We start from the raw sequence: 14,063 nt of genomic DNA on the forward strand, positions 1-14,063 counted from the left end.
GTCACTCACAGCTCTCCTATACTCCAACACTCAGTGACCATCTTCGTCTGCATACTCATCTCCATCATTGGCCTCAAGCCTCTGGTTGTATGTTGATTGAGTCCTCACTACTTACATTTAAGCTGTAATGTGTATTGGTCTGTGGCGCTCTTTATTTGTACTGTATTTTTGTTATTTATTCAATGTTATGCCAAGCTTTGTCTCCCTGTATTGTTCCTTTGTATGGCGCTGCGAAACACTTGTGGCGCCTTATAAATAAAATTATAGTAATAATAATTGTATTTTCCAGAAGCACAATATTGAAATGTCCTACAATACATTTTTTCTACCACCAGAGGTCACTATGGCCTTATTCAGAGATTGATTTGACTGCAGATGAGCGATTCTCCTCTAAAGCCCCATACATACGGGGCGACGGGAAGCCATGCTGAGCGTCGTGCTAAAGCACGGATCACTCAGCACACATCGCTGCTCACACTGTTCAGCAGACTGATGATGTGTGCTGAGCGCTCTGTGCTGAGCAGGTTTTTGCCTATTGTTTATAGGCAAAACCCGGCAATCTAGCAGGATAGACAGTGCAAGGACTGTCTATCCCTGCTGGCAATAGCGACGCACAGGACCGCACCTCACCATCACCTGAGGCCATACACACAGAGCGATCTGTGCCACATTTCTATGCGATCAAGTCAGATAGCTTAGAATTTAGGTTAAATCACCCAGTGTGTATGACCCTTCTATGCATGCATCTAAGTAGAACTATGTCACAAAACCATCACGGCAGATGCGCAGCACAACTCAGATGTATGCGTAGGTCACTGATAATCGCTCAACTGCATAAAACAGTGCAGCATATTTGGGTATACGGTCGTATTGTCAACCACACTTAGGTCAACAGTCATTAGGTCGACACCGTTGGGTCAACAGGGGGAAGGTCGATAGGGTTCTAGGTCGACATGGTTCAAGGTTGACAGATGTTTAGGTCGACATGGGTAAGGTCGACATGGGTTTTTTCACTGTTTTTTTGAGCCAACATGTGCCGACAGGCGGTATTTCATGCCCTACCATCCACTAGGGCGTGGTGTGAGAATAAAATAGTGTGCCGAGCTCCTCCCATACCACTCCCTGTCTGCATACCACTCCCTGCCTGCATACCACTCCCTGCCTGCATACTACCTTCTGCCTGCATCCTACCTCCTGCCTGCAGACCAACCCCTGCCTGCATACCCCCTCCTGCCTGCATATCTCCTCCTGCCTGCATACTGTATCTCCTCCTGCCTGCATACCACCCCCTGCCTGCATATCTCCTCCTGCCTGCATACTGTATCTCCTCCTGCCTGTATACCACCTCCTGCCTGCAGACCACCCCCTGCCTGCATACCATCTCCTGCCTGCATACCACCTCCTCCCTGCATACTACCTTCTGCCTGCTTACCATCTCCTGCCTGCATACTACCTTCTGCTTGCATACTACCTTCTGCTTGCATACTAACTTCTGCTTGCATACTACCTTCTTGAGTTAGGTCATTCCCCTGATCAGGCTGTTGCAGAAGCAGCTGAAGAAAGTGAGCTAAAGTGTTGCGATTCCGCATAGCATGTTGCTCTTGTGGAGGAAGCCATCCATACGCTTTGCCAAGATGTATTTATTTATTAACAGTTTCTTATATAGCGCACACATATTCCGCAGCACTTTATAGAGTATAGTTTAACATTCACATGACTCCCTGCCCCAGTGGAGCTTACAATCTATATTCCCTACCACATGTACACTCACACAGACATTCTAGGGTTAATTTTTGTTGGTAGCCAATTGACCTACCAGTCTATTTTTGGATTGTAGGAGGAAACCGGAGTACCCGAAGTAAACCCACACACGGGGAGAATATACAAACTCAGCACAGTTAGTGCCATGGTGGGTATCGAACCCATGAACTCAGTGCTGTGAGGCAGTAATACTAACCATTGCACCATCCGTGATGCCCTGATACGAGGGTGGTCAGTCTATTAAAGTCATAGGAATACATTCTGGCCACCATGCTCGATCCTCGGTTTAAAGCATATGTTGTGTCTCTGTTTCTGGCGGACACAAGTCTACAAAGGTGCAAAGACCTGCGGGTCAGGAGATTGTCATCTGAAGTGGACCGTGACATGGCAATAGCTCCTCCTTCATTTTCTCCCACACCTATGGCTGCGATGAAACAGCTAAAATTTCCTACCCAACCCACTGACAGTGATGAAGGGCAGTCACTAGCTACTGGAGTAATCCCAGATGACTGGAAAACAGTGAATGTAGTCCCACTGCACAAAAGTGGAAGCAAGGAAGAGGTAAGCAACTATTGACCAGTGAACCTTACATCAGTAGTAGGGAAATTGATGGAAACACTCTTAAAACAAAGAGTTGTAGAATATCTCAAAACCAGCAATTTACAGGATCCAAAACAGCATGGGTTTACTGGGGGAAGATCATGTCAAACAAATCTTATTGACTTTTTTGACTGGGTGACTAAAGTAATAGATCAAGGTGGGGCTGTAGATGTAGCTTATCTAGACTTTAGTAAAGCTTTTGACACTGTCCCACATCGCAGACTGTTAAATAAACTTGAAAGATTGGGATTGGATTCTAAGATAGTTGAATGGATAAGAGCGTGGTTGCAGGACAGAAAACAGAGAGTTGTAGTAAACGGAGTACAGTCAAAGGAGGGAAAGGTTACAAGTGGAGTACCCCAGGGATCTGTACTTGGACCGGTGCTTTTTAATATCTTTATTGGTGATATTGCAAATGGAATTGAGGGTAAAATGTGCCTTTTTGCAGATGACACAGAGGTATGCAACAGGGTAGACACACCAGGAGCGGTAAAACAAATGATTGAGGATCTAGGCAGATTAGAGAAATGGTCAAGAGAATGGCAACTACAGTTTAATGCCAAAAAATGCAAAATCATGCACTTGGGTCTCAGAAATCCAAAGACTCAATATAGTGTAAATGGCACTATAATGGAAACTACAGAGGAAGAGAGGGATCTAGGTGTCACTATTTCAGGGGACTTAAAAGCAGGTAGGCAATGTAACAAAGCAATGAAGAAGGCAAGTCAGATGCTTGGTTGCATAGGGAGAGGTATCAGCAGTAGAAAGAAAGAAGTAATAATGCCACTGTATAGGTCATTGGTACGACCTCACCTAGAGTATTGTGTTCAGTTCTGGAGGCCATATCTCCAGAAGGATATAAATACATTAGAGACTGTACAAAGAAGAGCAACTAAAATGGTGCATGGCCTACATCACAAAACGTACCAGGAAAGACTAAAAGATCTTAATATGTATACTTTAGAGCAGAGAAGGGAAAGGGGGGACATGATAGAAACTTTCAAATATATCAAGGGCTTTAACAAGGTACAGGTGGGAGACATTCTTCACAGGAAGAGGAGCAACAGAACACGAGGACATGCACTGAAACTAGAGGGAGGAAGATTCAGGGGAAATGTGAGGAAGAATTTTTTCACAGAAAGAGTAGTAGATAAGTGGAATAGCCTCCCAACAGAGGTGGTAGACGCAAATACAGTAGTACAATTTAAACATGCTTTGGATAAGCATATTGATATCCTTACATAAAAATAAGGATCAAATATGGTTTGAGGTAACATGTTTAAAAAAAGGGGCAGACTAGATGGGCCAAGTGGTTCTTATCTGCCGTCAAATTCTATGTTTCTATGTTTCTATGAGCGAGTTTGGACATCTGGTCCAGACTGAAGGACCTGCCAACGATTTCTGACATGTCTACTGTCGCTGCATACGATGCTGTCCCAATTGAAAAATGGTAGAGGATTACATTGGTGACAGCATCCAAGTAGACATGTCAGACAGTACGTACCTGAGTTGACCCCCTCCAGTGTGTGCTCTGAAAGACTTTTTAGCGATCAGCATAGGAGGTTGCTTACGCAAAATGTGGAGAAGATGATGTTCATCAAAATTAATTATCAATTCTTCAGTGAAAACCAGCAATTGCCTCCAGAGACTACAGAGGGTGGATTCCAGCTGGAACGAATTGATAATTTGTGAGAATAAGGAAGTACATACTGAAGGGGGCGAGGAATCAGAGGATGAGGATGACATCTTGCCTCCTTGGAGCTGATTTATACAGGGAGAGATGATTTCTTCTTTTTTGTGGGGGCCCAAACAAACCAATAATTTCAGCCAGAGTCATGTGGCAGACCCTGTCTCTGAAATGATTGGTTTGTTAAAGACAGTGTGCATGGGTCAGTCATTGGGGGCGGGGCCACGACGGAGCGGGAGTGAGATGCGTGGTGTGCGAGCTCCCCAGCAGGGAATGCCTTGTTACCTACACAGGCGCTGAAAGCTCAGCACTCTCCCCGGCGGCAGAACCACAGAGCCGAGCGTAGCCAGCCAGAGTGACGCCACGTGTTTGCGGCGTCCGGAAGTGCCGAGTCGGGACCAGTCGCTCAGCCCGGATGCCCGTGTTACTGCTCCTGCACAAGCCTGCAAATCTCCAATCCCTGGACAGGGGCTACGGAGCGCCGGAGCCTAGGACGCAAGTACGGCTGCAGCTACACTAGCAGAGCCGGGGGTGAGCGTTTTCGGAGAGAGGCCCGGAAAACCCTGCTTCTTCTGAGACAGGAGTTAAGGACATCGATTTGGCGATTTAAACAAACCCTCCAAGAAATACCACAGGCTGGACGAGATTTGAGCTGGCGTTGGGTGCAGTATACAAAATTGTTTTGTTTTTTCCTGCTCGTTATGCCCTGGTGGATATATGCTATAACAGTGCCATAACAGTGCTAGTGAACTCTCTGGACTGTGTCCATTTTTGGTGCCTGCTCGTGAGTACAGTGGCATATGCTGATTGTCTGCGCAAGTCAGCAGTATATTTTTCCTCAGAACAATTGTTTGGTGCATGCCTTGAACTTTGTGGCATATGCTGATTGTTTATAAAAAAACAGCATTGAGCTGGAGAGTTGACAATCCATACTGCTCCCTAGAACTAGTGACATACCAGTAAAACTTTGTGAGCTTGCCATTATCGAGAAGCATAAAATTACAAGCTAGAACTGTAATAAACCTTGCCATTGCACTATAGAAGCCTCAGAGGGTCAGGTGTGAGCTGTCCCTAATTGTGGCCAGGTGTAGATTATTGCAAGATTTATGGTTTGATGCTGCTTGTGAAAATTGTGATACATGTGTTGATTCATTCCACAAAACAGCAGTGAACTGGAGGGTTGATAAATTATACTGCACACTGGAATCAGCGGTACTCCAGTATATCTCTGTGCGCCTGACATTTTTCTTTCTTTTTTTTTTTTTGGTATAAGCATAAAACACAATCCAGAACTATACCTACGGCCCACTAGCCAATCCGGTGCCACAAACCCGGGCAGCAGTACCATTATCACTCCCTTGTGGACTAGTGGTTAGGATTCGGCGCTCTCACCGCCGCGGCCCGGGTTTAATTCCCGGTTAGGGAAAGGGAGGTTTCAGCCCGATTTTTTTTTTTTTTTTACCTATAGCCATACCACATTGGATAGGCCCAATCTCGTCTGATCTTGGAAGCTAAGCAGTGTTGGGCCTGGTTAGTACTTGGGTGGGAGACCACATGGGAACACCAGGTGCTGTAGGTTAAAAACCTACAGCCATACCACATTGGACCTACAGCCATACCACATTTACCTACAGCCATACCACATTGGATAGCCCCAATCTCGGCTGATCTTGGAAGCTAAGCAGTGTTGGGCCTGGTTAGTACTTGGGTGGGAGACCACCTGCGAACACCAGGTGCTGTAGAAATGGTGCCGTATCAGATATGATACCGGTACTAAGTGGAGTGCCCCAGGGTTCGGTTTTGGGGCCCATTTTGTTTAACATTTTTATTAACGATATTGGGATAGGGTTACTCAGCAATGTATCCATCTTTGCGGACGATACAAAACTTAGCAAAGTCATCAAATCACCAGAAGATGTCACCATGCTTCAAAATGATCTTGCAATTCTAGATGAGTGGGCAAAAAAATGGAAGATGAGGTTCAATGTAGATAAATGTAAGGTTATGCACCTTGGGAGACACAACCAGTGTGCAAGTTACAACCTTAGCGGAGAGGAACTGGGTAATTCCATACTTGAAAAGGATCTAGGAGTCCAAATAGACAGCAATCTAGGATGTAGTGCCCATTGTAATGTAGCTACAAAAAAGGCCAACAAAATTCTGGCATGTATTAAGAGGGGAATGGAAACTAGGGACTCAAGGGTAATTATGCCACTATATAAAGCATTGGTGAGACCTCACCTAGAGTACGGAGTACAGTTCTGGGCCCCACACTATAAAAAGGACATCATAGAATTAGAAAAAGTCCAAAGGCGAGCAACAAAGCTTATTAGGGGAATGGAGAATTTAAGCTACGGGGAGAGATTAAGCAATTTGGGACTATTTACATTAGAAAAGAGACGTTTAAGGGGGGACATGCTCAACATGTACAAGTATATCAAGGGCCAATATAAGGAACTGTCACACACCCTATTTTCTACTAGAAAGGAATCTAGGACGCGAGGGCATGAGTATAGATTAGAAGAAAAAAGATTTCATTCAGCTAGTAGAAAGAATTTCTTTACGGTCAGAACAGTCAAACTCTGGAACTCTCTTCCCAGAGAGGTGGTAACGGCTGGCTCATTAAATGCGTTCAAGGCAAAGTTGGACAAACATTTACTGGAGAAAAACATCCATGGGTACAAATAAGAAATATAATTTGTCTGTAAAATACCAGAACCTACCAAATCAGCAATGGATATCTATACCAGGTTGAACTAGATGGACGCAAGTCTTTTTTCAGCCTTACCTACTATGTAACTATATATAACAAGCAGGTAATACGCTTGTTGCAGGCCTTGGCACAGGTTCCCCCCCCCCGGTCGATATTGTCCTGGAACGCCGCCTATATAGGTACCGAAGGTCCTGGTGAGAGCGGACCAGGGTACCAGGGTAAAATAAAACCGAACGGTATTACGACATTACAATACCATAGAGGGCGAGGTGAGAGCTGTCCCTAACTGAGACCCGAAGACCGCACATCAACCCCTGTGGTTATATTGTTGCAGCAGGACTACCAGGGGGGGATAGACATGGGCAAAACTGGCAATGCCACGGCCGCAGCACGGCTCGAGAAATTCTCCAGATCACAGGCGGGTAACTCCAACCAGACCCCGTCCTCAACCCCTCAGGCTACGCCGACGAAGTCCAAAAGTACAGCTCCCCACGCCACCCCCACGAAAGCCACAGCTTCAGAGGCAATAAACGTCCCAACGCTTCAGCAGGTCCTAGACGCAATTACTAATTCCAAACAGCGACTCTCTGGGCAAATTAAAGATCTCCAATCGGAAATTTTGTCCCTAAAATCAGATATCACCGCAATTACAGTCCGTATGGACGAAGCGGAAAAACGTATTTCATCTCTGGAGGACATTAACAATCAATGGCTTAATAAGATGAACTACTGTACCCAACAGACCTCCGAACTAAAGTCTAAAGTGGTAGAGATGGAGGGGAGGCTTAGGCGCAATAACTTGCGGTTTGTGGGCCTGCCAGAGCATGCGGAGGGGCAGGACCCCCAAAAGTTTGTAGAGAAGTGGCTGATGGACACTATAGGAAAAACAGCATTTACAGCACAATTTGCGGCAGAACGAGCACACAGAGTCCCGCCGAGGCCTCCTCCTCCGGGAGCCCCACCGCGTACATTTATTGTAAAATTTCTAAATTTACGTGGACAGAGACATTGTGATGCGCTCAATTAGGACCAACGGTCCTTTGCTGTACAGTGGTAACAAAATTGCCGTGTACCCGGACTTTGCGTTAGAAGTTCAAAAGGAGAGAGCCAAGTTTGGAGAGATAAAGAGAAAACTCCTTGACTTAGACATCAGTTACTCCATGATCTTCCCTTCCAAATTAAGAGTGGTCGACAATAACACGACACACTATTTTGTTTCTCCTAGTAAGGCAGCCCAGTGGCTGGAAACAAAACCTCTGGGACCTAGGCGCAAGGCGCCTGTGTAGTGACACTTAGTAAACAATATAAATGTACCCTGCTGGGGGGGGCTCCCCCACCCGTTCAGGGGTGGCCCATTTCTTTTTTTTCGTCAGCCCCCACAGTATGACGATGGTTTTTTCTTTTGTGGTGGTTTTCAAGTATTTCAAAAGTGTTTTTTTTTTTATGTATTGGTTGCTAGTTTCTTTTTTTTTTTTTGGGGGGGGGGGGGGGGTTAGGTATGCCTACTGGGATCGGGTATACAGGGTGGGGGGTGGGAGCGATCCGCTTGGAAACTAGTAGAAGAAGAATGGGCCTTTTCTCTGTTGGGGAAAGATACTTCTGTCGTGGTCTGGGATTGTTCCTTTCCCTTTTTTCTTGGTCACACAGAAAGGGATTTGTTAGATATAAATATGCTGGTGGTGGTAGCGTAATATTGTGTATCCATATATACAAAAGGAAAAATAACAAATGATTAAGCTGTTAGCATGGAACGTAAGGGGATTAAATAATAAGATCAAGAGCTCTCTGGTGCTGAACCAGCTGCGTTCATATGGGGTGGACATTGCCTGTCTTTCGGAAACCCATTTGGTGGGTGGTAAGCTGCTGACCCTGAAACAATGCTGGGTAGGCTGGTCATACCAGGCCCCGTTCACGACCTCATCCAGAGGGGTGGCGGTACTTATAAGAAAATCGTTGGCCTTTGTTAGCAACAGGGTGGAAATAGATCCAGGAGGCAGGTTCATCTTTTTGGACTGTATTGTCAACTCACTCCCCTTGGTGATACTGGCAGTATACATCCCCCTCCTTTCTCGTATGAAATACTGGTGAAGGCGGTGGCATTTGTGGCACGCAACCCCTCTGCGGAGGTGGTGTGTGCCGGGGATTTCAATAACATCTCAGAGTCCGCGCTGGACAGATGGAGGGGAGGTTCCTCCACTGGGCCAGCGGCTCGTACCCCCTTCGCAGGGTTCATACGGGATATAGGATGGAGGGACATTTGGCGTGAACGCAATCCCACACGTCTTCGATTCTCGTGTTTTTCTCTGACCTATCAGACCTTTTCCAGAATCGATCTAATACTAACATCACAGTCCTTCATCTCCCGTGTTAAAAACATAGAATACAAACCTCTGGGTATATCCGATCACTCCCCTGTAATAATGGAGTTTTCGGATAAACTCGCGAGGGGCCAGGGGTTCTGGAAACTCAACCCTGCTCTATTTAGGGCAGGAGGATGAGACGATCAAGTTATGGGGCGAATTCTGGGAGATGAATTTGGGTTCCGCAGCGGCGGCCACTGAGTGAGATGCGTTTAAGGCGTATATGCAAGGGGTATATAGGAAGCAAATAACAGAAATCACACGGGCCAAGACACCTGCAGAAAATGGAGGATGCTTGTTTGGATCTAGAAGCTGAATACCTGTTGAACAAAAATGAAGTAGCAAAAATTAGGTGGCAACAGGCACAAAAAACCTGGCTGGAGGCTATACAGGACACGAATGCAAAACTGCTGTTGCATCAGTCCGGCCGCCAATGGTACAGATGTTTGTATCATTATATGCAGATGACGTCCTGACCTATCTGTTTGACTATAGGATTTCGCTCCCGAGGGTCATAGACTTGATTGCTGACTTCGGTAAGCTTTCCAGTTTAAAAATAAAGTCACATATTCTGTACCTTGCCTGGTATGCAGGCAAGGGATGGTATGCAGGCAGGAGGTGGTATGCAGGCAAGGGATGGTATGCAGGCAGGAGGTGGTATGCAGGCAGGAGGTGGTATACAGGCAGGAGGTAGTATGCAGGCAGGAGGTAGTATGCAGGCAGGAGGTAGTATGCAGGCAGGGTGTGGGATGCAGGCAGGAGGTGGTATGCAGGCAGGAGGTGGTATGCAGGCAGGAGGTGGTATGCAGGCAGGAGGTAGTATGCAGACAGGAGGTAGTATACAGGCAGGAGGTAGTATGCAGGCAGGGTGTGGGATGCAGGCAGGAGGTGGTATGAAGGCAGAAGGTAGTATGCAGGCAGGAGGAGATATGCAGACAGGAGGTAGTATGCAGGCAGGAGGTAGTATGCAGGCAGGAAGTGGTATGCAGGCAAGGGATGGTATGCAGGCAGGAGGTGGTATGCAGGCAGGAGGTGGTATACAGGCAGGAGGTAGTATGCGGGCAGGAGGTAGTATACAGGCAGGAGGTAGTATGCAGGCAGGAGGTAGTATACAGGCAGGAGGTAGTATGCAGGCAGGGTGTGGGATGCAGGCAGGAGGTGGTATGCAGGCAGGAGGTGGTATGCAGGCAGGAGATGGTATGCAGGCAGGAGGTGGTGTACAGGCAGGAGGTAGTGTGCAGGCAGGAGGTGGTATGCAGGCAGGAGGTAGTATGCAGGCAGGAGGTAGTATACAGGCAGGAGGTAGTATGCAGGCATGGTGTGGGATACAGGCAGGAGGTGGTATGCAGGCAGGAGGTAGTATACAGGCAGGAGGTAGTATGCAGGCAGGAGGTGGTATGCAGGCAGGAGGTGGTATGCAGGCAGGAGGTGGTATGCAGGCAGGAGGTGGTATGCAGGCAGGAGGTGGTATGCAGGCAGGAGTTGGTATACAGGCAGGAAGTGGTATGCAGGCAGGAGGTGGTATGCAAGCAGGGATTAGTATAAAAGGCAGGGGGTGGTGTGCAGGCCGGAGGTGGTATGCAGGCGGGAGGTGGTATGCAGGCAAGGGATGGTGTGCAGGCAGGAGGTGGTATGCAGGCAGGAGGTGGTATGCAGGCAGGAGGTGGTATGCAGGCAGGAGGTGGTATGCAGGCAGGAGGTAGTATGCAGGCAAGGGATGGTGTGCAGGCAGGAGGTAGTATGCAGGCAGGAGGTGGTATGCTGGCAGAATGTGGTATACAGGCAGGAGGTAGTATGCAGGCAGGAGGTGGTATGCAGGCAGGAGGTGGTCTGCAGGCAAGGGATGGTGTGCAGGCAGGAGGTGGTATGCAGGCAGGAGGTGGTATACCAGGCAGGAAGTAGTATGCAGGCAGGAGGTGGTATGCAGGCAGAAGGTGGTATACAGGCAGGAGGTAGTATGCAGGCAGGGGGTGGTATGCAGGCAGGAGGTAGTATACAGGCAGGAGGCAGTATGCAGGCAGGAGGTGGTATGCAGGCAGGAGGTGGTATGCAGGCGGGAGGTGGTATACAGGCAGAAGGTGGTATACAGGCAGGAGGTAGTATGCAGGCAGGGGGTGGTATGCAGACAGGAGGTAGTATACAGGCAGGAGGCAGTATGCAGGTAGGAGGTGGTGTGCAGGCAGGGGGTGGTATGCAGGCGGGAGGTGGTATGCAGGCAAGGGATGGTGTGCAGGAAGGAGGTAGTATGCAGGCAGGAGGTGGTATGCAGGCAGGAGGTGGTCTGCAGGCAAGGGATGGTGTGCAGGCAGGAGGTGGGAGGCAGGCAGGGGGTGGGATGCAGGCTGGAGGTGATATGGAGGCAGGAGGTAATATGCAGGCAGGGGGTAGTATGCAGGCAGGGTGTGGGATGCAGGCAGAAGGTGGTATACAGGCAGGAGGTAGTATGCAGGCAGGAGGTGGTATGCAGGCAGGAGGTGGTATACAGGCAGGAAGTAGTATGCAGGCAGGAGGTGGTATGCAGGCAGAAGGTGGTATACAGGCAGGAGGTAGTATGCAGGCAGGGGGTGGTATGCAGGCAGGAGGTGGTATGCAGGCAGGAGGTAGTATGCAGGCAGGAGGTGATCTGTACATCCACCTGCACTTGCATTTCAATAGATCGCATATGCTAGGCTGCTGCAAGTCACTTTTCATATACGATCCATGCTGAATTAGGCCCAAAATGCTGGAACTGATGGGTTTATAGGTGCACTAACTCTCAGAGGGTGCACCAGTGGGGCTTAACAATCAGGTGCTTATGCCCCATATAGACATACTAGTAATCCCACTCAAAACAAAAGATTCAAAAGTCAGTCTGCTACATTACCTTCTGTGTTTGTGCATGTGTGAGAAAGATGTAGGGTGAAATGTAATAGGGCGAGAGAATCGGAAAGTGAGACTTCTTACCAAATCTCTCATTTTCTGCTTCTCTCGCCCTATTACATTTCACCCGTAGTTTGACTCTCTGCCAGCAGATGGCAGTGTATCAGAGACTCACGGACACTAGACATACTGTACAGTATATAGATGATTTTATTTTGTATAGACAATAGATAATATGTATATTAATTATGGAAAGGCACATACAGTACAGTACAGTACAGGCCTGGGCGAACTGAAAGTGGAAGCGGTGTGTAGGATGTGTGAAGTAAATAGGTGGAAACAGAGGTGAGTGAATCTATTCTTATCTAAGCCGGCACGTTCTATAATACAGCACTGCTATCATTCACATTTAAGTGGGCGCAAAGTACATCCCACGCATGCTTTGGTGCAACTGTCTGTTGTGTCTTTTACTATTAATACTGTATATCCAATTGTAGAGCGCAATGGAATATGCCGCGCTATATAAGAAACTGTAAATAAGTAAAATAAAATAACTGTATATTCATCAGTGCAGTTTGAAACCATTAAACACAGGTAAACGCAGATACCTATGCAACTGTGATTCGCTTGCTGTGACTCTGGTGGATCAGAGCTGCCGGCATAGAGTACTTTCACATAATGACGGCACACTTCCCTGCACCGCATAAGAATGCTGACTGGGCTACTTCTTCGTGTCCCGCACCTTCTTGGAAGCCTAACACACAGCCCGCCCTGCTCCCCGAAGTTATCACAAGACTAATTGCTATCAATGAAATGGAGCAGCTTCCTTCATCCTGTCCTGGAGAACCTTTCCTCACCCAGACCACGTGACATCATTCAGTGAGGAGCAGTTTGTGGAGAGAACCCACCCCCTCGATGGAGCAGCATGGGCAGATTAAGGTCTGTGGGGCCCTGGCCAACAAAAACTGTAGGGGCCACCTCCTCTCACCTCCTCCCCCATCTGCAGCACTAACTGGAGCAGTTATTCTCGCTGCCCATCAGTCGGAGCTGCTGCACGGGCGCCGCCTCTTCGTGGTGCCTGGGGTGATAAGGCGTGGAGAGTGTGGTAGGTCCCCCGAAGACAGTGTGACAAGAGAGTAGGGCAGCGGGGAGATGCGGGGCTGGCAGGTGAGTGTGAGAACACGGCATCTATCCCCCAGCACTGCTGCAATGCTTCACATGCTGTGGCAGATGGGCAGTGGTGGGGTCCCTGCAGCAGATGGGAACTAGTTCCCATCTGCTGCAGGGACCCCGCCGTTGACTGTCCAGCCACCGCAGTGACCCCCTGCCCACTCCACGCTGCCGGACCCCAGGGGCACGCTGCCCGGACCCTGCCACCTGCCACCCACCTGGAGTGTGGGGGCCCCTGATGTGTGGGTGCCCCGGGGGCGACCACCCCTAATCGCCCCTTGGTGGATCCGCCACAGTGGAGGGGCCCAGGGCCCGCTACTCCCTCCCTTTTTGCAGAGAGCTGGGCAGTGGGAGAGAGAGAAAAGGATGCCGCTGCAGCATAGCCTCTCTCCCCAGCAGTGAAGCCATCAGGGGGGCCTGCGGGGACTCCAGTCCCGGGCCCAGACAGAAAGGGGGTCCAAGACTGTAGTTTATAAAGTATAATTTGTCATAAACAAAGTGCACATTTCCCTTGAAGCAATGTAGAGTAGTGCGGCCAGTGCTGCAGACACCAGAGGTCTCACCACTTATTCCAGGAGTTCGATAAAGGGAAGGGGGTTCTGCCTATTTTGTCAGTCCCGGGCCCCAGTGCTGTGTGCTAAGCTGGTGAGAGAGTCAGTTGCAGACTGCCCTCTCTCTCCCTGAGCGTGTGTGCAATCCCACCTGCACCCTGCTACCAGCCACTTTTTTGTTTTGTTTACAGAGGGGTGGTCATGCTCACTCCCATTGGCCATGCTCACTCATTTTTCCGTGGCCCGTCAGAGCTGTCGGCGCCTCTCCGTTTGTGGACAGAGGTTCATCCCAGGGGAAGACGGTAGGGTAGGCATGTGGAGTGGAAGCAGCCCATGAATTCCCAGGGGTGGACACAATGAGG

The 14,063-nt window shown here is 48.6% G+C and overlaps 1 non-coding gene and 1 pseudogene across 1 annotated transcript; both read left to right on the forward strand.

Moving 5' to 3' along the window:
• Positions 1–5,508: 5,508 nt before the first annotated feature.
• On the forward strand, positions 5,509–5,627 carry LOC146041474 (5S ribosomal RNA). The gene has a single exon (XR_014463489.1). It is a non-coding gene; the product is annotated as a 5S ribosomal RNA (ribosomal RNA).
• Positions 5,628–5,674: 47 nt separating this feature from the next.
• Positions 5,675–5,793, forward strand: LOC146036874 (5S ribosomal RNA; annotated as a pseudogene).
• Positions 5,794–14,063: the final 8,270 nt, after the last annotated feature.

The sequence above is a fragment of the Crinia signifera genome, chromosome 1 (genome assembly GCF_055691185.1).
Source record: "Crinia signifera chromosome 1, ASM5569118v1, whole genome shotgun sequence".
Lineage (NCBI taxonomy): Eukaryota > Metazoa > Chordata > Amphibia > Anura > Myobatrachidae > Crinia > Crinia signifera.